The sequence below is a fragment of the Nomascus leucogenys genome, chromosome 13, assembly GCF_006542625.1.
Source record: "Nomascus leucogenys isolate Asia chromosome 13, Asia_NLE_v1, whole genome shotgun sequence".
NCBI lineage: Eukaryota > Metazoa > Chordata > Mammalia > Primates > Hylobatidae > Nomascus > Nomascus leucogenys.
The window spans coordinates 4,482,968-4,503,017 of NC_044393.1; the positions used below are offsets into that span (position 1 = coordinate 4,482,968).

Below are 20,050 nucleotides of genomic sequence, written 5' to 3' on the forward strand. Positions count from 1 at the left end.
CCAAGAGGGGCAGCCCCCACCCCTCACCCCAGACTCCAAATGCAGTCATCCGATTCAAGGAAAAAAAAAAAAAAAAGCCATTCTCTTAGGGCCCTGCTGCTGCTAGAATTTGCAAACCCTTTGCCTCTAAAAAGCCGGCTCCCTAAACAGAGTCCCTGCCCTCTGCCTCACCAGAGACGTGGGGCAAAGCAACTCACCTTATGGTCACAGAGGGATCCTGGATGAAGGGCTTCATCTTCCCCAGAACCCCTGCTCTCCCCGCGGGCTTCTGGAGTCTTTCTCTCAAACCTCCCTGAAAGGTCAAGATTGGCAAAGAGCCCCCACAGCCCTGGCACTCTCACTTGCTCCTGGGGACTCGCTGCGCTCCCTGAGAAAACCTCCAACCCAGCGCAGCACTGCAATTGTCAGGAAGCTCCTGTCTGCATTTTGGGGCTGAACACCATTATTATCTATAAACATTTTTAAATACAGATGTTGCAGGAGGCAGAGTTGAGGCGGGGGTGGGGGTGAGGAGGGCAACCCAGGGTCTGAGGGTCCGGCTCAGTGAACCAAGTGCTGGCCCCCAGCAAGCTTCCCCCCTGCCCAGGGCCAGGCGCCCGCTCCTCTCTGTGCCCGAGATGTGTCACTCAGCACTGCCAGGACACTGCCTAGGCTGGCATCTGGCCAGAGCCTGGCAGAAACCACCTGAACCAAAGTCCTAAATCCCATATACAGAACCCACAATGGCAGCAGCTTCTCCTGGCCTTAGGCAAGTTCCAGGAACTAGTGGGACTGCAGTTTTTCTTAGGGTCCCTCTTCTCCTTCCCCTGCTTCCACTGCTACCACAAGGACCTTGGTGACCTGGGGCAGAGGGGACCTTGGCCATGCAGAGTCCTGAGCCAAGCCCCAAGGGACCTCAGGAGGCAAGAAGGAGTCTGATATGCAACCTGAAAACAAAAACTGCTGAAGCCAGGGACCCCGGTGCACCTTTTATTCCAGGCCCAGGCCCAGACCCAGGTGGCAGACAGATGGGGAGGTCGAGGACCTAGGCTCACCTGTGGCCCCAACACCTGCCGCTGCAGGTGTGTCTACTGCTGGCTTAGGTGCAGGAACATAGGGTCAGCTGGGGAGGGGCCTGGAGTAGGGTTTCTCAGCCTCAGCACCGGTGACATTTGGGACCACACAATTCTCTGTGTTGGGGGCTGTCCTGTGCATTGTAGGAGGTTTAGCTGCATCCCTGACAGCAACATGCCAGAGGCCAGAAGCACCCTCCATCCCAGCTATAACAACCAGAATGTCTCCAGGCACTGCAGTGTCCCCTGGGGGAAAAATCACCCCAAAGAGAGAAGTGCTGCTGGCGAAAAAGACAGCCGTGGGTCTGAACCAGGACCCCTACTCCATAACCATCTGAGCCCAGGCAGGGGACTTCACCTCTCTGACCCTCAGAGACAGGGGCAGTAGCCCAGAGCCAGGAACTGAACGAATGAAGCTTTGCTATGAAGAGGCAGTTGCCTCCTGACACCACCAGAGCCCAGATCCTTCCTGCAGGGGATGGGGAAGCTGGACTCAGGTCCAAATTCCGCTCCCAGCACATTGTAGTGGGGGCATCTCTCTCCTCTTCTGTGTACCCACCTGTACAATGGGGTACCCTTCCCCAGGGATGGTGTGACATGAGATAAGAGAGCTACCCAAAGTTCCTATCACAAGGTACAGCCTCAATACAACTAGCTGGGAAGAGGGAGAAGGACAGGGAGGGAGAGGGTAAGTGGAGGGGAGGAGGGGGAAGGGAAGAGGGAAAAGAATAGGAAGGGGAGGAAGACAGGGGGAAGAGGAGGAACAGGGAGGAGAAGGGGGAGGAACAGGAGAAGGGGGAACAGGAGAAGGGGGGATCAGAAGGGGAGGAACAGGAGAAGTGGGGGGACAGTAGAAAGGGGGATAGGAGAAGGTGGGAACAGGAGAAGTAAGGGAACAGGAGAAGTGGGGACAGGAGAAGGGGAACAGGAGAAGGCAGGAAGAGGAGAAGGGGGAAACAGAAGGAGGGGGAACAGCAGAAGGAGGGAACCAGAGAAGGAGGGAACAGGAAAAGGGGGAACAGGAGAAGCGGGGACAGGAGAAGGCAGGAACAGGAGAAGGTGGGAAGAGGAGAAGTGGGGAACAGGAGAAAGGAGAACAGGAGAAGGGGGGGACAGGAGAAGGTCGGAACAGAAGGGGAGACAGAAGAAGGGGGGACAGGAGAAGGGGAACAAGAACAAGGGGGAACAGGAGAAAGGGAAGGAACAGGAGAAATGGGGGACAGGAGAAGGAGAAGGAACGGAGAAGGGGAAGGAACAGGAGAAGGGGAAGGAACAGGAGAAGGAGAAGGAATAGAAGAAGGGGGCACAGGAGAAGGGGAAGAGGGCAGAGTGGGGCAAACTTGAGGGCAGGAGTCAGAGCCATGCCCCCTGCCCCAGCACTGCCTGGGGCAGCACATTAATCCTGAACATTCTGGGGGCATTAGTCCACATTTAGGGTCTCAGGGTCTCTGGGTCTCTAAACGCAGCAGCCACAGACTGTCTTGACAAGTTGTTTCCACCTGTTAGAAGAGGTCTAGCCCTTGATAATGACACCTTTAAGCTGGAGGTGGGAGGGAGCCAGCCCAGGACATTGACAGCTGAGGCTGGCTCCCGATTCCTGCCCCTCGTCAGGGTACAGAGCACAAAAAACCAAAATCTCAGCTGAATTTTGTCAGAAGCTCGACTCCTGGGGCAGGCAGGTCTGGAGACCAGCTCGGGATTTCCTGGCCTTCCCAAGCTTCGGGGCTGCTCTGCCAGGGGCTGCACTGAAGCCCTACCAGCTCGATCTGGCCTCCTGTCAGGCTCTTCTCCTATTCCACCGTGCAGGTCAGGTGAGGAAACCAAGGCTCAGAGAGGCAGACTGAGCTGCACAAAACTACCCAGTTCAGACACAGTTGGAAGGGGTGTAGAGACCACTTGGTCCACCCCAGGCCTGGCTCTGACCTTCTGCAGCTCTGAGGCACTGACATCCAAGGGCCCATCCAAGAGCTCACTGTCCCAGCCCAGAGACAGTCCCAACAGCACCAAGCAAGCCCAGGTACAAGTCAGAATCCTGGGGCCTCCACAGGATAGCAGGGTCCCCAGGGTCACCATCCCAGCTGCCTGTCTTCCCTTGTGTTTGGGAGCCCCCGGTGCCGCCAGCCAGCTCCCAACCGCCTGAGCACTGGCCATATTCAGGGCCCCAGAAGGCCAGGCTGTAAGCAGGTCTAAGAGAATCCAAGGCCTGCCCCTTGTCGTGCTGCTGACCCGGACGGGGCGAACTGCAGACACCCCGCTTAGCACCACACCGCTCGGCCATCGGGAAGAGACCCTGCGTCTGGTGCCCAACGCCTGCGCTTCATGAGCTCCTCACTTTGATGGGGGCTTCCAATACCAGGTCTTACTGAAAACTTAAAACAACAGGCCATAGAGTGAAGGATTCTATTCCCATTCTACAGATGAGCAGACTGAGACCCAAAGAGGCTCAGCCAGGAAGAGAGGGCTGAACCCAGCCTGGGGTCATTCCTGCTACACCCACAGATAAACTCTGAGAAGATGCCAAATAAATTGGGGTTGTCCCAGGAAGATGCCCCAAAAGCTCCAAGTCTATTCAAATCCACAAACTACACAGCCTCACGCACTAGAGAGACGCTGAGGGAGATGGAGGTACCCTCCGGCCCTCAGATTGCTTGCAGCTCACCATAACAGACACATCCAACCTGCAGGCAACTCCTCTGGGCTCTATGTCCAGGGCCTCTCTCCAATTCCTCCCCTCCTCACCAACCCCACCACTGCAGCCTAGGCCAAGCCCCACTCACCTCTCCTGCCTGGAAGCCCCCAAGGGTCTTCCCACCTCCACAGGAGCCACCCTGGAGTCCATGCACCAAAGGGCAACCACAGGCAACTTCCTAAAACTTTGCTGGGGTGTGTGGGGTCAAGGGGGAGGATTAACTGGACTCGTGGACGAGGAGGGAGATGGTGGAGGGAAGGAGGCCGCGAGCTGGATGTCAGGCACACAGTGGTGTCTCAGGAGACCCCAGAACCACACTGCTGAGGCAGGATGGCACCTGCCCATGCGAGTTTATCAGGTTCCATGTGCCGAGTGCAGACATTAAACCACTTGATCCTCACAGCCTTAGAGGCTGCCCTATTCCTCTCTTGATGCCCAGATGAGGAATCTGAGGCTCAGGAGGGCATATGACCCACCCATAGTCACACAGGTGGATTCCACAGCCCAGATCTTAGCCCCCATGGCTAGGGCCTCCCCAAACATCAGAGCTGCAACCCTGACCACTGAGTGTGATTCTACGTGCAGGCCATGGCGTTTCCTCCCCATCTAGCTGAGAGAGGTGCATGTGAGGATCACTCCACTTTACAGATGGGAAACTGAGGTTTAGGGAGGCAGGAAGGTCAAGGGCAAGTGCAGCGTTGGGACAGGGACTCAGGGCACTGTGACTCCAGCGCAGAGATCCTCAGCCTCAGCAATGCTGACATTTGAAGCTAAGTGATGCTCTGTGGCGGGGGCCGTCCTGGGCACTGTGGGGTGCTTAGCAGCATCCTGGCCTCTGCCCATGAGATGCCAGTGGCACCATGCCTCCCAGCGGCGACAACCGAAAATGTCTCCAGATGGTGCCCAAACTGCCCACATTTGAGAACCGCTTCTGAAAGCTGTGGTTACAGCCAGGGGACTCCAGACTTCCTTAGGGCAGAATCTCTAGCTGCAGCCTGATGGGCCACATTTCAGAATAAAGGAGGATCCCTTTCAGCACATTCCTCATGCCTACGGTTGCTCCCAAGGACCAGACGCAGATGTCCTAGAGAGGCCAGGCTGGATACACAGGTAAGTAGGTGAGGTGAACCAGGTGTGAATTCTCCACGTAGGTGGTCAGGGGCTTGGCCTAACTGGAGAAGGCAGGTCCTGCCTAAAGTGGGCAGCAGCCACGCAGCCTGACAAGAGCCATGGCCAGTCCGTTCCTTCATTAAGTGGATGGGCTTCATCTACCAGGCATGGTGCAGGCCTCGGAGACAGCCAATATCACAGCTGGACAATTCCGTCCTCAGGAACCTTCCAGCCAGGCAATAGCCAGCAGTACCCAAGCTCTGAGTTTTTCAAGCCAAGCCAGAAAGAAAATCCAGATATTGGTGTGAAATCTCCCTACTTTTAAATGTTGGTTCAATGAAACACACAAACACTGTGTTCAAACCAACCAAGTCTGCAGGCTGACCTAGGCCCACGGGCCACCTGTTTTTGACCTCAGGTTTCTACCTCTCCTTTCCACCAACTAAAGCAGAGGAGGGCTAAGCCACCTCCCAGCACTGCCTTTGAACTCTGTGGCTTCCAAGCCAGACCCATAAGAGAAAGAATGCGCCATCGCTTTGGAGAAACCAACTCTTACTCTCGCCCTTCCCCGGCAAGGAGAGAGGAGGCTCACCCAGCATGGAACCGCACCCCTAGCCTTCTCGTGAATGTACAGATGGCCACAGCCCCACTTGCCCAGGCCAAGGAAGCCACTTCACCAAGGCCCAAGGAAGGCCAAATATTCTGGAAATCCCCCTTCAGTTGGCTTCTGTGATTTTCCATGAAGGGAATTGATGCTAAATGAAGAAAAAAAAAGCTCAGAATAAACAGAAGGAGAACCACATGGCTCTCTCTGAAACAAAATGCTCTCTCCCATTGGACCAGCGGGGAGCTGTGGAGGGGGTGGGGCAGCCTCACAAGGTTGCTGAGAAAGCATGTGCACATGAGCACGGAAAGCATGCCTCTAGCCCTTGGTCTGGGAGCAGAAAGTATGAGATTGCAGAGGAGAAGTGGTAAGAACATTTAAGGTGCTGGTGAGCAACGCCTAGGAGATGGCAGCGAGAGTGGGAATAAGTGCTGGACTGGGGAGGCGTTCTGGAGACAGAAACCACAGAACCATCTGGGTCTATGGACCTGTAAATAGCCAAGTGCAGTAGAAGATGGAACATGGAGCAGGCTGTAAACACAAGCACCACGTGCTGTCACAGGCCCAACAAACACAAGCTTGAATGCTCCCTCTAGGACACCTTAACAACAGAAAAGCCTGGGGTCTTCCCGGACCTTCCAGGATGCAAACAGTAAAAGTGCCTGCCCCCCAGCAGATGCCTGTCCTCATTTACCCTCCAGAGAAGGTCAAATGTAGAGAGAACATGGAGGCTTCCACGTAATTGAGAACGCAGGTTGGTGGATGTGTGTCCACACTCTGGCCATTCACATGAGCTTGTCCAGGGCAGGGGATGACTGCACCCTGTGAGGCCAAGCCAGACTTCTCACAGGACAAAAGAGAGGTTTCTGCCTCAAAAGGTGGCCCCATCTCCAGGTCTTCAGAGGTTCATCACAGTCCACTCATTTCTGAACTTGACCCAGACCAGTGAAATCCATGGCTCTGCACTCACTGCCCTCCCCAGAGAGACATCTTCCCAGTGCCCACATCTGAAACAGCACCCATCACTCCTACTTCCCTGTAGCCAGCTCCATTTCCCACCACATTCATCATCACCGACGTCATGGTATGTATTAATAGCTATTTGTTGTTGGTCATCCGCTAAAGATGAGAAGAAAGAGCAGCGTCTAAATGGCCTCCACTAGAATGGGACCTTCCGTGATGGCAAGAGTCTTATCTGCCTAGTTCACAGATTCATCAAAATGCCTTGTACAGCACCCAAGACTTACTGGGCACTTGATAAATATTCACTGGGCACATAAAGAGATGAATTAATGAACTCTACAACTGATAAGCAGACAGTTATATCAAAACAAGAACGCTGTGAAAGGCAATTTAGGTTAAAACAATTAATAGAAACAACACAAATGTCCCTCAACTGATGAATTGGTAAACAAAGTGTGGTGTATCCAGACAGTGGAATATCTTTCTGTCATAAAAAGGAATGGAGGGCTGACACATGCTACAACATGGATGAGCTTTGAAAACATGATGCCAAATGAAGGAAGCCAGTCATAACCGCCACGTATCATGTGGTTCCATTTCTATGAAATGTCCAGAATAGGCAAATCTAAAGAAACAGAAAGCGGGTTAGAGGTGGCCAGGGGCTGGGGGAAAGGAAAATGGAAGTGATTCCTAATGGACACAGGGTTCTCTTTAGAGGAGAAGAAAATGTTCTAAATTTCACCACAATGATGGTTGCAAAACACTGCTCATATACTCAAAACCATTGAACAGTACACTGCCAATGGGTGAGCTGCATGATATGTGAATTATCTCTCAATACAGCTGTTACCAAAAGAATTGAAAGAAAACTTTCAAGGCAGCTTGGCCATGGATCAGATTCTCCTCATTTGGAGGCCACATCTTGAGCATAATAAATTAGGCAATGAGGAAAAGCAGCACTGATTATTTTAAGTCCCAGGGGTCAGTAATTGACCCCCATCTTCAGTAGTTAACACAGTCTTGAGACAGGGAATGCTGAGAAAATTCCTCAGTGCTGAAACCCTCCCTACTCCACACCGGGGGTCACACTGAGGACTCTCCCTCCAACCCTAAGGAGTAGAGACAGTTCTGGTCCACATTTTACAGCTGCAGAAACTGAGGCTCAGAGAGGTTGAGCTGCCAGGCTGAAGTCACACAGCATGCAAATGGCAGAGGCAGCATCTGAAGACACTTCAGTCTTATACTAAAACTTAGGCTTTGGGCCGCGCAGTGGTTCACACCTGTAATCCCAACAATTTGGGAGGCCAAGGTGGCAGGATCATTTAAGGTCAGGAGTTCCAAGATCAGCCTGGCCAACATGGTGAAACCCTGTCTCTACTAAAAATACAAAATAGAATAGAATAGAACAGAATAAAATAAAATAAAAAATAAATAAAATAAAATAAAACAAAATAATTAGGTGCGTGTGGTGACAGGCACCTGTAGTTCCAGCTACTTGGGAGGCTGAAGCAGGAGAACCGCTTGAATCCAGGAGGCGGAGTTGCAGTGAGCCGAGATCACGCCATTGCACTCCAGCCTAGGCAACAAGAAAGAAACTCCGGCTCATAAATAAGTAATAATTTTAAAAAAAACTTAGGCATTGAATGGTTCTGTTGAATTGTCATCTAAGGCACATGTCATTTCCTGAACTGCCTAATTGGAAGGAGCTTTGAGAGGACCTGGCCTAATATGGACAAAGGATCCTATAGAGAAAAAAGATGTATCTTTAATGGGGGAGAGCTTTGTTCCCAGGAAACAAATTGAAATGACGTCTGAGCACGGAGTTGTATCTGCACAGCCCTTGCAAACTGTGAGAAAGGCCAATGACCCAAATGTGGCCGCTCATTGCAGGAGGAAGAGCCTGGAGCCTATGTACAGGTGTACATGCCCACCTCTAACCCCGTACAGGCATATGTGCCCACCTCTAATCCCGTACAGGCGTACATGCCCACCTCTAAGCCCGTACAGCCATACGTGCCCACCTCTAACCCCATACAGGAGTACGTGCCCACCTCTAACCATGTACAGACATACACGCAAACCTCTAACCGTGCACAGGCGTACGTGCCCACCTCTAACCCCATACAGGTGTATGTGCCCACCTCTAAGCCCGTACAGGCATACATGCCCACCTCTCACCCCACAGAGGAGTACGTGCCCACCCCTAACCATGTACAGGCGTACATGTCCACCTCTAACCCCTTACAGGTGTACATGCCCACCTCTAACCGTGCACAGGTGTACGTGCCCACCTCTAACCGTGCACAGGTGTACATGCCCACCTCTAACCCCGTACAGCCATACATGCCCACCTCTAACCGTACACAGGTGTACATGCCCACCTCTAACCGTGTACAGGCGTACGTGTCCACCTCTAACCGTGTACAGGCGTACGTGTCCACCTCTAACCCCATACAGGCGTACGTGTCCACCTCTAACCCCATACAGGCGTACGTGTCCATCTCTAACCCCATACAGGCGTATGTGTCCACTTCTAAGCCCGTACAGGTGTATGTGCCCAGCTCCACCCGTGTACAGGTGTATACACTCACCTCTACAAAACTAACAAAACCAACTGTGGTTCTAGGAAGGAGAGCGACTTTCCTAGCACTGCCCTTGTGGCTCGCCCTGCAGAATTCACTGCTTATTTCCAGCCAGTGATTAAGTAGGAGATCTTAACTCAGAAGCATGAGCAGTGCCTGAATGGCCATCACACACACCTGCCCCTCCTCGTGACACACATCTGCTTAGACAGAAAGGCCATCCGCAGCACAAGAGAAAGGAAGCATGGCAGGAAGGCTTTCAGGACTTCCTTGGCAATGGAGCCACCTCTGTATTTCCACCCGCTCTGGTCTGAAACCTAAGCCCCAGAGGCAGGCTGGCCTGGAAGGAAAATCTGGTGAGTTGTGATGAAATCAAGATTCTGCATGAATTTCTGGAGACAGAGGAAAGTCAGAAAAATCCCTTCTGTCTTGTAATCAGAAAAGCTGAATTGACGTGGTGAGGGTGTCCCTGCCTTGTTTCCTGTGATGTTTAGGGGCATCTATCACAAGGCCTCACATGTTCAGGACTCACAGCTTAGACCAAGAGTCTTCAAGTCACATGCAGGAAAAGGCAAGTGGGAGAAGTCAATGAATGAGACAATGAGAAGGGCTAGTTGGGAGGCAGAGCACACTGGAGCAAACGCCCTGTGGCAAAGCAGCCCAGGTGGCAGGGCCTGCTGCTTGTACTCCTATTGTGGGAGCCCCACAGGTCATCGGGCCAGTCATGCCCACTGGGCTAGAGGGTTGGTTGATTTTTTACTTTTACTTCTGATGTTATTACCTCACCCTCCCCTGCCTCGTGCTCTGCGATCACCTCATCTCACCGTTAGCCCATCCCAAGACAGAAAACAGGTTTAAATGACAACCTGGGGACTTACAATAGAATATCATCACCCTGAGCAACTGAGGCACCTCCAGGCTGAGATCTCCAGGTGGTCTGTGTCCCATGTTACTTGTCAGGACTGTCAGCACTGCTGTGCCTCTGCTGGGCACCTTGGACGTTGCTCCCCAAGCATGGGTCTCTCTGTTGGTCAATAAATGACCCTCAAAGGTAACAAAAGGGAAGTGCTGCAGTTTCATGTGATAATAATAAGAGTTACTGTTTTAAAGATTACACCATATAAGGACCAGAAGCCCACTCAGACCAGTTTGATCAGAAGGGGTGTGATGGGACTTCTCTGGATCTCAGGGGACCTGGACCGCCAGCCTGCCCTGCATGTCCCCTTCCTCTCCGGGAGTGGGCTCCCGCCCCTGCTTCAGTCTGCATGTGGAAATCAGGTCTCTCTCCCTGTGTCCCTGTCTCTCTCTCCCTCTCTCTGTCTCTCTAAATGTCTCTCTGTCTATCTCTCTCTCCCTGTTTCTCTCTCTCTGTCTTTGTCTCTCTCCCTCTTTCTTTCTCTGTCTCTGTCTCTCTCCATCTTTGTTTCTCTTCCCTTCTTTCTCTCTCTCCCTGTCTCTCTGTCTCTGTCTCTATCTCTTTGTCTCTCTCTCTACCTCTGTCTCTGTCTCCCTTTTCCTCTGAAATTGAGCTCCTTCTGCTCCACCTGCCCATAGCTCAATGTGCCCACAGCTCAGCTGTCACAGAATGGTGGCCCCAGGCCCCGAATCCACCTGACATTCCAGCCCTGTGTCTTGCAAGTGACCCCTGATGCTATGTCCAAGGCTTTCTTCCTGTAAAATAGGCCAGTGGCCTGGTTTAGGCAGGGCGGGAGAGGGCAGACTCACAGGGCGTGTGGGGCCGTGGCTTGCGTAGAGCTTAACAGGAGATGTGGCTCAGGGAAGAGACGGCAGGACACAATGCCTAGGCCTGCCTGGAGCTGACCCCATGGGGTGCCTTCACACACCAGCACGTTGATGTCCGTCTCTGTTTATTTCTGCCTCAGCCACAGAAAGTCCAAGCGAGGAGAGGGCTCAGGCCGCCAGGCCTCCCTGCAAGGGACCTACAACAGGCAGATGGAAGCTGGACAGACCTTCACAGCCCCCTCCACCCCTAAGTCCCAGCCCCTGGGCCCCAGTCCTCTCTGGTTTCTTCCTCCTCACTCAAATCACTGGTGCCCAGCAGCTGGTTTCAGTCTCCTTAGCCATCTGGTGGGTTGCCCAATGCCCACGGAGGGGACCCTTGCAGCCCCCTGGCATCACGAAGCTTTGATGTCCTCAACGCCAACCCCTTCCCACTTCTGATAACCATAACAATGGCCAACATAGAGTTAGCTTGTGGCAGGTTCTGCACTCCCCATACGTAAGAATGTAAGCCTCTGAGTCCCGCCCTGCACCCAATCCTCCCGCCCTTCATCTCCTGAGCCTCCATCCACACGGGCTGTCCCTCCCCTCTCAGCCCCTCCGCAGGCTTCTCCAAGTGTCGTTTCCATCCAATTCAACCCAGACCCCCATGGGCGGTATTTCCTACCAGCACCCAAGATTCAGTCACTCCCTCGAACTCCACCACAACCTCATTGCTCCTACCATCTGCTTTTACTTATTTCTGCCCCCAAGTAGATAGATTAAAATCTGCTGGAAAAAACAAATCATAATATGACAAACTCATTTTACTTGGCTTGAGCAAGGTGCTAAGGACCTTCGGGTTCTTTAATTATACCCAGATGATTTTCTGTCCCATTTCCCAATTCTCATAGAGGTGCAGTGAAATCAAACACCTTTCAGTATTGCTGGTAGCATCACAAGTCAGCACGACCCTTCCGAATGGCAATTCTGCATCATTTCTCAAGAAGCACAGGGCACTTAATTGCAGACATTTGTGTCTGAGAATCTATCCTGAAGAAAGAATCCTAGGCAGAGACAGAGCCACATACTTGAAGGATTTCCTGCTGTATTAGTAATCACACTGAAAATGGTGAAGCCTTGAAAATCTGCAACACAAGGGGAACCGTTAAGAAAGTTTTACTACTGTGGGTATTCTACTGAAAGACTGCTTATGCCTGTAGTTTTGAAAATAAAACTTCAATTTAGACTACTTGGAATAAATTATTTGATTTGATTATAAAATAAAACCAAGTAAATCAGGTGCAAAGTAAGCATATTATACTATTAGGGAAGGAGACAAGAGCAACTGCCTAATTCCTGTGAGAGGGTTGAGATCGCAGAAAGGGCCAGGAGAATCCTGCACCCACCCCGCAATGGATACTGCGTGGATATTTACTCTCCTCTGATGAATCAGACAGAAGGCTTCACAGACAATGTCAGATTTCAGGGGCTGACTTGTGAAAGGCGGCATCTGGCAGGTCGGCAGAAGACGTATGGTGCCTCCAGTGAGGGGTGGAGGTGAGACTTGAACCAAGGTCTTAATAACTTTGCCACACTGAGATACACAAAAGGATTGGCAAGCAGCCCTTTGGCCTTTGCCAAGGCTGTGGAGAATGTATTGAAGCTTGGTTATGTGATTTCTGCCAGCAGTGAGGCACTGGCTCCTGGCATCAGGAGGGGGATGTCTGGAGTCGGGAAGGGGGGTGTAGGAGAAGGTCAAGGCTGTGGTCCAATGGGGAGTGAAGCCAAGCATGATCCTGGGGACCCAGACAGGGTCAGCAAGTGGTTGAAGCCACATCAGGAAATGGCAGCCCTGGAGGAGCCTCCAGGAGGGCGGGAGGACAAGGTCACAAGGAGGCGGTGGCAGGCAGGACTGTAACCAGAGTAGGCTGGCCAAGGTTCACTTTGGAGGAAGAGCCATTCTGCCTGATGCAAGGAACAAGGATATGGCCATGGAGGTGGGGCGCTGGGGGAATCTGAAAACAGAAAGATAACAACTACGTATCCAATATCTCTCAAAAGTAAAAGGTCTTTATAATCACTCCTTTTGTGGATTGTTCACTGCCTTGTCTCCTTCCTGTGGGGAAGCCTACTGTTTTTCTTACCCATTTGTTAATTACTTATCCATCTACCACCACTCTCCCAGTCTACTAAATAAAGACTATCCTTAATAAGTAAGAACTTACAGTTAAGTGTGGCTTTTCTCTAGTAAGTGTTTAGGAAAAAGGGAGAATCACAAGGAAACAAGCAGTTGTCAATAAATTAGGCTAAAAAGTAATGTGGACGTTTCAATATGCATCAAAATCTTGGATACTCTTGTTGATGTGTTTGGTAGAATATACAATATAATCATTACACACAATGCCTTCAGTAAAAGTAAAATAAACAAGCAAGCTAAACAGACTGGTTCTCTGCCAAGCATGTACAACCATGCTATGAGTCTTTCCACAGCCTTGTTCTCAAGTGTTTTCATCTCCTTTGCACAAGGAAATAACTTCAGCTCAGAGAAGCCCAGAACCCTCCTCAAGGCCACACAGCTCGAAAGTGGCAGCACTGAGATGACAGTCCAGGTCAGCCGGCCCCAGAGCCAGGGAACCTCCTGCAGGCGGCATCGTCGGTCAGCCTGCTCTGCGTGAGGGCTCGGTGTCGACACGCCATGAAAAGCACACACCCTTACTAACCCGAGTCACTGTCGCTGGACTACATGTCAGTTTCACAAGAACGGCTTTCACTAAGTAAGAGTGAACTGAAACATTTTCAGTCTCATTTGTTAAAAACAAACAAACAAAAAACCTGAAAAGAATTGGGGGCCTCATTAGATCTGGTCACCTCACTTACTCACAACGTCCATGTGTGTTTCTGGTTCAGTGGCCCTGATGTCCTCCTGCTGGCGTCGATCTGTCCTCCACATCTCCACCCAGTTGCTACAGCCAGCCGGAGCCATCCTTAGCAAATCTGCCTCCCTCTCTGTAGTAGGTTGAATAGCTCCCCTGCCAAGATTCATGTCTACCCAGAACCTTGCCTAGAAGTAGGATTTTTGCAGATGTCATAAGTTAAAATGAGACCATGCTAGCCTATGGTGGGTCCTAAACCCAATGACTGTGTCATTCTAAGAGGAGGAGAGGATCTGCAGAGACATGCACAGTGAAGGCCATGTGAAGGTGCCCAGAGGCTATGGTGACACAGCTGCAGCCAAGCAGGGCTTGCAGCCCCCAGACACTAGAGAGGCCCGGGGGCATCCTGCCCCAGAAACTTTCCAGGGCAGGTTTCAGCCCTACTGATGCCCTGACTTCAGACCTCTGGCCTGCAGAGCTGTGAACTGCGAGGGAACACATCTCCGCGGTTTTAAGCCCCCCAGTTTGTGGTCATTTGTTATAGCAGCCCTAGGAGACTCACATACTCTCCTTCACTCTCCCTGTGAAGTCCGTCACCAAGTGGCATGAATGTCACCTCATGCATCACTCTGGGTTAGGCCAGTTCCCTCACCCACTCCCCATTTCCAGCCCAGGACTGGCCCCAGCACTTCCTGCCTCAGTGATTGCAGAAACGGCCACCCTGCCCTGCACCCCTGCCCCCTCCTGCCCCTTTTCCTCCAGAGGACTCTCTTAAAAAAGCAAACGAATCATGTCACTCCCTACTTAACAGCTCCAACTTCTTACCTTTTGTTTTAAGGATAAAATCCCAGTTTCTTCACAAAGCTACAAAGCCGCCAGGATGCAGCCTCTGAGAGGTGCTCTCTCCATTAGCAACATGCATGCTTCCCCCTTCCCCACCTTCCAGATCCATGGGCCTTTCATTGGTCCATACATCCTGCTCTCTCCTGCTCAGGACCTCTGTCCGAAACACCATCCTGCTCCACATTCCTCTCCACCTCTTATTCCTCATCTAGGGAATGCTCCCCCACTGCAGGTCTCAGGGTAAAGGCTGCTTCCTCATAGAATCTGCCTCTGTGTCCCCCACCCCACCCCAAGCTAGATGAAATCTCCCTGCCAAATGCCCCCACCATATCCTAAGCATCTTCACATACACCCATGTGTCATTCCTTGTCTAGTGTCTGTGTCTCTCAAGACTAATGCCCTTGAGGGTGAGACTGGCCTCTTGCTCACCACCACAATCCTCGTGCCACGTGCGGTGCCTGGAACATAGTAGATGCAGACAGATTTGGGGTGAGAGAATAAATGAAGGAATGAATGAATGGTCTGCAGTTGCACAAAGAGTGCCCTTCAAGCACAAGTTTCATGTCTCTAAATGGGATCTCCTGTGCAGCACCGAATACAATATTCCACCACGAGTTCCTTTTACAGGGGCCAAGAGAAACAGATCCAATCCAAGGTATCCCACAAGGAGATTAGGAGCCACAGCAAGCAGCCCTGCCACTAGCGGTCACCCTGTGGACAAGAGAAGCCAGTAGAAATTTCATTTTTCACACCACCTAACTGCCGAAGCCAGTCGTGCATACAGATCAGGTTTCCATCTGATTTGACTTCCTGAGAACTCCCACCGAGAGGCAGGTCTGTCGCTGCGTGGCCAACCTGGAGTCCAAGGAGCCAAGGCCACATGCATGTAGAAAATCACATGTATTGGCATCTCTGGCCACAGAAAGAAGCCCTGTGGAAGTCCAAGTTGGACAATTTTGAAGCTTGTTTAAGAGGACCTGGCCAAACCCATTTGCTGGTACACATTGTACCATGGGGGCTGAAGAACCAAGTCCTAAAAAGGGGGTCCTGTCCATTGTCCATTGAGTATTAGGATGAACTTGGCCACTCCATCTGGTTCTCACAGGGAATGGCTGTGAGAGGGTGAAGGAGAGTATGTGAGTCTCCTAGGGCTGCTATAACAAATGACCACAAAGGTACAAAGCCGCCAGGATGCAGTCTGTGAGGCGTGCTCTCTCCATTAGCACCGTGCATGCTTCCCCCTTCCCCACCTTCCAGACTCATGGGCCTTTCGTTGGTCCATACATCCTGCTCTCGCCTGCTCAGGACCTCTGGCTGAAACACCATCCTGCTCCACATTCCTAATGGCACAGCCATCAACAAGCAGCCCAGTCCAGCAGGAAAAAGTGCTTTCTCTTGCTCAAACTTCCTTAATTCAGAACAAAGTCATGGTACCCGGGCGTGCCCTTCTGCTAATCATGCCCCTAGAATCGAATCCAATTTTCCTTTCCCTGGAAGGTAATAGGAGGATCTAGAAACTGGCATAATCCACTGTCCACTTTAAAATTCTGAAACAGACATTAGGAAAATGAGAATCACAGTGTGAAGAGATACAGTCAAACAGACATTCAGGCTGCCACATTCTCTTCCTTGTCCATCAGAATTATGGAAAAACAAAGAATATAAGTAAGGACAAATAGAAAGTGTTTCCCACAGATGAAGCAATGGTCTCCTGATTTCCCTTCTTTCTACTTTTCATAGGCAAAGGCAATGACTATTGTATAATTTCCCTATTTTTGGAAAATTGACTAAATTAGAAATGTTTCATAAAACAACTCACTTTCTGGCTCTCCAAGAGAATGATGTTCTTGCTGTAGATACTCAGTGTTTATATATGACTAACTTTTGTATGAAATCCAGATTATGGAGATGAAGTGATAGAAAACACTATTTAAGGCATTTGCCAGCTGACTGCTTTCACCCCTGACAGTAGTGCAATAACAGGGAATTGCCATAGATTGGAGGAAGGAGAAACTTGCTGATACTTTAATGAAATTCTGATGGCCAGATGACAGATTAGAAGGTGAAGAAGCCCAAGCCACAGAGTCAGTTTGTTTGTTTGTTTGTTTGTTTGTTTGTTTGTTTGTTTTTTATTGAGACGGAGTCTCGCTGTCCCCCAGGCTGGAGTGCAGTGGCGCGATCTTGGCTCACTGCAAGCTCCACCTCCCCGATTCACGCCATTCTCCTGCCTCAGCCTCCTGAGTAGCTGGGACTACAGGCGTCTGCCACCATGCCCGGCTACTTTTTTTGTATTTTTAGTAGAGATGGGGTTTCACCATGTTAGCCAGGATGGTCTCGATCTCCTGACCTCGCGATCTGCCCACCTCAGCCTCCCAAAGTGCTGGGATTACAGGCATGAGCCACTGTGCCCAGCCCAGAGTGAGTTTTTAACCACTGGATACTGTTTTGTACAGGTCTTCCTGGAGGTAAAGCAAGAAACCTGCAAGAACCCCAGGGATACGTGGGACCTCACCTAAGTAAAAGACAGTGTCCTCTGAAAGTGGGGGGCTAAGGAGGAAACTCAAGAGAAATCTATCCTGGGAACTCCGGACATTCTATTATTGAAGGCTGGGGGCAGGGAAGACAGCTGGGAGAAAGCTCTCCAGGGCATTGCAAGTCTTTACTGAGGGCAGGATAGATGCCCTACAAAGTCTGAGTAGCAGGGCAGAAGGAGCTCTCCAGTGGGACTAGAAAACAAAGGTAGCTCTCTGTGACCCCTACATCTGCTGGCCAGGCATGGTCAAAGCACTCCAAGGTTCAGAAAGCTAGTACTGCAGATATAAAGTACAAAGAAACCGCTCAGTGCCTAAGCTGTGGTAAGGGAAAAATCCTGACCCTTCCCTCTAAGCACTTGAAGCTGGTAATAAATGGAATGAAACTAAAGCTACAAAAAGCTCCAGACCCGGCCAGTTGCAGTGGCTCACACCTGTAATCCCAGCACTTCGGGAGGCCGAGGCAGGCAAATCATGAGGTCAAGAGATCAAGATCATCCTAGCCAATATGGTGAAACCCTGTCTCTGCTAAAAATACAAAAAGTAGCTGGGCGTGGTGGTGCGTGCCTGTAATTCCAGCTACTTGGGAGGCTGAGGCAGGAGAATCACTTGAATCCAGGAGGCGGAGGTTGCAGTCAGCCGAGATCGCACTACTGGACTCCAGCCTGGCAACAGAGCGAGACTGTCTCAAAAAAAAAAAAAAAAAGTCCCAGACCCAGCTGATCTACAGGTAAGACTGACTCAGTGCTCCAACTCTGATAAGTGGAAAGAAAAAGAATATGCTGTTATTTGACACAGAATGCCTGAAATGTAGTATAAACTATGATGCATGAAGAAGCAAGAACATTTGATTCGTGATCAAAAAGAGGAAACAGACAATAGAAGATTCATAAATAGCCCAGCTATTGAAATTATCACACAACTTTGAAATAACCATGATAGCAGTTTTTAAAAATAGTGTGTGAAAGGTAAACATGTATGAAGAGACTTTTTAAATGAACCAAATAGAAACTGTAATAGATACCCAAATGGAAATGCTATAATGAAAAATATATTATCATTTAAAACATTCATTAGATGGTCTTAATGACAGAATAGGCAGAGAAAAAAAGACAAGTAAGCATGAAAACAGGTATAGAAGGCTGACAGCTCCATGATGGCAACAAGCTAAATTGTAGGCCAGATAGTTTATCAGAGAGGATCACAGCAAGACAGCTAAGAAGAGCCCTCTTGATCAAACCTCAAAGACTGACCTCAAAAAATACCTTTGCAAAGGGGCTCAAATTTAACTGGATCAGGTTGTAGAGGAATGTATGCGCCCTGGACATTGTCAAAAATAATGGAGCAATAATTTGGCAGTTAGTGGAGCCTAATAGCTTGGTATGATACCAACAGAAGCAGAGAGATTAACAGGGAGATTAGGGAAGGAGGCAGAAGAGAGAAGTCAAAGAGACATTTGCTAAAACTACTGTCATCTCAAGGTGACTGTGCACACACCCAAGGCCGCAGCATCAGAAAAGTAACACCAAAGGTTCCACACTGTGGGTAGAAATAAACACTAAAATAGCCTATTCCTGTCACAAAACACATAAACAAACAAACAACAATGGCAAGCTCAGAGGAAAAGAAAACGAGTATCCATAGTTGCTAAAATATATTATCTACTAAAATGTCCAGCTTTGAAAAAAATCTAGTATGTATAAAAACACAGGAAAGTGCAACCAATACATTAAAAAAAAAAGCATTCAAAAGAAGCTGCCTATGAAAGGGCCCAGGTGTCAGACTTAGACAAAGATTTCAAAGTAACTATTATAAATATGTCCAAAATATTATAAATATGTACACTGTTAAAGAGGAAAGAGAAGGTATATTGGCAAATAGATGTCAATAAAGAGATAGAAATTATTTAAAAGAATCTAATGTAAATTATAGAGTAGAAAATTATAATAATTAAAGTTCAAAATTCACTAGAGGGGATCAACAGTAGCTTTGTTGAATTGGTAGAAAAAAGAATCATTGAACTTGAAGACAGTCAGAGATTATTCAGTCTGAAGAGCAGAGGGAAAGAATGAAGTAAAATGAACATAGGCTTAGTAAATTGTAGACACCATTAAGTGGACCAACATATGTATAATGGGAGTACTAGAATAAGAGAAGAGTGAAAAAGAAGCAGAAAATTTTTTTGAAGAAATAATGGCTAAAGCCTACCAAATTTAGTGGGAAAAAACCCTAATCTATACATCCCAAGTACTCAACAAATTCTAAATAGTATAAATGCAAAGAGACCCACACCCAGGCACATAAAAATCAAAATGTTGAGAAACAACAAAGAGAAAAATCATGAAAATAGCAAGAGAAAACTGACTAGTCACTGCAAGGATGCCTCAATAAGATTAACAGCTGACTTGTATCAGAAGTAGTGGAGTCCAAAAGGCAGTGGGATGACATATATTCAAAGTGCTGAAGGAGAAAATAAAACAACTGTTAACCAAGAATGTTATGTCCAGCAAAACTATCTTTCAAAAATGAAAGTGAATTCAAGACATTCATAGACAAATAACATACAATTTATTGCTAGAAGATCTGCCATATAAGAAAAGCTAGGAAAGTTTTGAGGCTGAAATCAAGTGACACCAAACAGTAATTCAAATCTACACACACAAAAACAAGGAGCTCCAGTAAAGGTAATGATGTAATTATAAAAGACAGCCTGAATGCATATTTCCTCTGCTTTATTCTGTTCACTGAATTAATAAACAATTGCATAAAATAACACACAAATACACACACACACACGCACAACACACTTCTATCATTGTGCTTATAACATACAGAAATATAAAATGTTTGACAATAACACAAAGGAAGTATATGGGAGCAAAGATGAATTGGAGTAAGGTAATACACAAGACAGTAACTTGAATCCACAAGAACAAAGGAAGAGAACTGGAAATGGTAAATTAAAACGTTAAGATAACAGACTCTGTAAATGAGCACTTGCTCTTTATTTTCTCAGCTTCCTTGAAAGACATAAATTCATATAAAGTAATAATTAATTGTAACAATGTATTGTAAAGTTTG

At 49.1% G+C, this 20,050-nt stretch overlaps 1 protein-coding gene across 5 annotated transcripts in view; it reads right to left on the reverse strand.

Annotated features, from left to right (window-relative positions):
• Positions 1-20,050, reverse strand: part of PHACTR3 (phosphatase and actin regulator 3) — a 272,059-nt gene that overhangs the window by 170,592 nt on the left and 81,417 nt on the right. Inside the window, exon 1 of one of the 5 annotated variants that reach the window (XM_003277519.2) lies at positions 198-296. The exons of the other annotated variants lie outside the window; for them this stretch is intronic. The gene's annotated coding sequence lies outside the window, so the exon portion shown is untranslated. Of the gene's footprint in view, positions 1-197; positions 297-20,050 lie in introns of those variants that run through there. 5 annotated transcript variants of the gene reach the window in all.